Source organism: Triticum dicoccoides, chromosome 3A, assembly GCF_002162155.2.
Source record: "Triticum dicoccoides isolate Atlit2015 ecotype Zavitan chromosome 3A, WEW_v2.0, whole genome shotgun sequence".
Lineage (NCBI taxonomy): Eukaryota > Viridiplantae > Streptophyta > Magnoliopsida > Poales > Poaceae > Triticum > Triticum dicoccoides.
Window position 1 is genome coordinate 527,486,026 of NC_041384.1, and position 3,333 is coordinate 527,489,358.

Below are 3,333 nucleotides of genomic sequence, written 5' to 3' on the forward strand. Positions count from 1 at the left end.
TTTTAGAAAAAACAAAAAAATGATGGAAATATCAATAAAATTCAAATAAATAAGTTTCCCATGTGATATGTGGTCTAGTTGTTGGAAAAATTTACAAATATGAATTTCGACTTTATTTACAAAATCTCTCTGGAATTTGTAAAATGGGCATAACTTTTGCATAAGAACTCAGATTAAAAAGTTTTTTATATGAAAAATCATCTACTCGAAAAGTTATATCCTATGGAGACCGCCTACGGCCTGTTTGCAAATTTGTAGAATCCTCAAATTCCAAAAGGGAAAAAAGTTATGCTCAAATTTCAGTTTTTTTAAATTTTCAGTAAATCTGGTCAAACTATGGTCAAACTACTTATTCAAGAAATATTAGTGTTACTAAATAATTATTCAAGAATATTAGTGTTATTAAATAATTATTTCACCTTTTTGAATTTTGGTCAAATCTGGTCAAACTATGGTCAAACTGTGGTCAAACTACTTATTCAAGAAATATTAGTGTTACTAAAAAATTATTGTTTTTTAGAACAATAGTTTTAAACTCAAACAGTGAAATATGTGACTTCATGCTCAAGCTAAATTCCTGAGGGTTAATAGGATTGACATCTTACTATTGTCAGGAAAACAACAAGTGCAGACTTGGAAACGAGGGAGAATAGAACCCGGAAGTTAAGCGTGCTCAGGCTGTAGTAGTGAGAGGATGGATGACCGTTCAGGAAGTTAGATGATTTGAAATGATGAGGGGTGATTAGAGATTAAATTGAGCAGTGATGAGGAGTGATTAGAGATTAGAGGTTAAAATAATTCAAAAATTTAAAAATCAAAAAATCAAAAAAATTTAAAAAAAAATCAGAAAATTTCCTTTAGTACCGGTTGGTGTTACCAACCGGCCTTTAGTCCCGGTTCTGGATTGAACCGGGACTAAAGGGTCAGAGCATTAGTACCGACCCTTTAGTTCCGGTTCCAGAACCGGGACTAAAGGCCCTTACAAACCGGGACTAAAGGTCCTTTTTCTATCAGTGCTAACAAAGCCAGATCTTCCACTCAAAAATAAAAACAGAGACTAAACCAGATCAATTGAGCTGAGCTGGTGGGCACGCACACGTACATGGCCGTGGTCGTAAAGGTGGCAATGACCGCCACTACAAAGTCGCCGTGGCCGTGGAGTAGGTTGTATCGCGCGCACGGCGCGCGGCGTCCCCTTCTGGGGAAGTGGTTTACAGAGGCAGGCGTAGCCTGTCCTATCCTGTGCACCGCACAGCCGACGCCACGACTGACGAGAACGGACGAACGACATGCATGTCACCGTCGATGGTGGTGGTGGTGGATACGGCCTCGTCAGATCTTCACTTTTACCGCGTGGTGAGCCTCCTCAACCTCCCAACCCTATATGCGACCTGGAGACAGTAGCAACAACGATGATGCATGCATGCAGGCCCGCGTACGTGGCGCATGCCGGCATTCGGCTGAACGAGAGTGCGCGGCTGCGACTACACGTACTCTATCCGCAAGAGGACGGTGCAGAGTTATGTGGCCCAGACATCAGAGCAACGGCGTGCAGTTCCCAGCCATCAATGAATGTGCCTCAGTGTTTCCAACCATGAGCCCATGAAGTGGATTGAAACCGCCGGTGGTTCTTCCAACAAAAAAGTACTCCAACCGACCCCAGTCGTGGTCAAGATGCCACGGCTCGACCTCATGCACGCTGTACGACGCGTAGCATAGGTGACATCTTGACGCGCTGATCGGGTGTCTACCCTAGCTTCAGGAACACTGTCAGAATGCGTACTGTTGAGTGAGTGGCACCGAGAACAGCTGTCCAAGGAGAAACACAAACAGGCGTCAACTTGACGACCATCGATAGCCGTCCTAGTGCGCACCATCTAGGGGTAGACGAGGAACGTTTGCTAGCTACACCCTCCTGAATCAATCATTGCACCTCCTCGTCATCACAAATTCACATAAACCTGAATATTTGACCTCTCGTGCGACGTAAAGTCGTTGTTTACCATGGGAGGCCAGCTTCTTCGGACTTGGCGGGAGAAGAGGAGCTGGCGATCCCAAAGAAAAGGACGCCCAGTTTCTTCTCTCGTCTCCTCTCGTACAAAGTAGAGCCAGTTATTAGGCCTGCGCTCGTCACGCAACACTACACCAACAAAAGAAGGTGTGCGCATCGCATGCATGGGCGCCACGCCTACCCACTGCAACACAGTTCACTGACAGGGAAATTTTCATGAGATGCACTTGGGCACTTGGGCACATGCAAAAGCCAAGATGACATTTCAAAAAAAAAAAAAAGCATTCGTGTTGGTAAGTTAGATCCTCGTTCTGGGTTTTGTTTCATCACGGTTCTCTGTGCACGTAAGATCTGATCAAGTTTCAGAGCCTGTACTATCATGACCCCGTCAATAGAAAAGATAGCTAGATAAGTTTCCAAGGAGAAGATGAACTGCACATGCTGACGATGAAGTTAAGAATCTCCTTTTACTAAACTAGGTAGGTGTGGTACGAATATTTCATGATATGCGGCTTGCTGGTTCCTCCTCCTGCTTTCCAACGACCGCGCCGAACACTAACAGGGAAGAGTAGTGAAACACGCGGGCTGAATTGTCTTCTTCAGCAAGAGGATTTGAGGAAACCAATCCAAAAGAGAGGTTGCACTTTACTTCGAAACTGACTCACCATCGCAGAGGGAGTTGAAATTGTTACATCTCTACCAGTAGTGGATTGTAGTCATTATGCACCGGCGAATGATGCCTCCCCTGGATGATGAACTGAAGCCCGTGGAGACCAAATGTGGAAGTGCAAAAGGCCATGCAGTCAAAGTGATCTAAAACTCGGCAGGAGTAAAGCTAGAATCTTCATGTTCTTTCTACCCACATGCCTAAATGATGGTTTACTGCTGTTAGTAGCAGTAACAAGTTGGCGGCTGGAAACAAGTTGCAACTAAACTAGTTTGTCCTTGCGTATCTAGTTCCTCCTGACCCTGGTCTATCTCTGGCGCTTTGTCCAGCCAGAAAATGCATAGGTTAATATGGTGAGCCGTGGGGTCCTGGAAAAGGTTCTCCAGAAAATTTGGTCCAGATTATATGGACGCACGTGAATTTAGCTGGTCGATTTCTACAGGTTCTTCTATATATTCTGCACCTTTAGACGCTGGGAATACTATGTAGTAGGAGTACGTTAGAAGTCGGAACTGCCAAAATAATATTACCTTCGTCTCAAAATATAAGACCTTTTAATAGGCTATAAACTGACCTAAAAATGTCTTGTATTTTACTCCCTCCGTTCCGAATTACTTGTCTTGGATTATCCGTATCTAGACTCATTTTAGTGCTA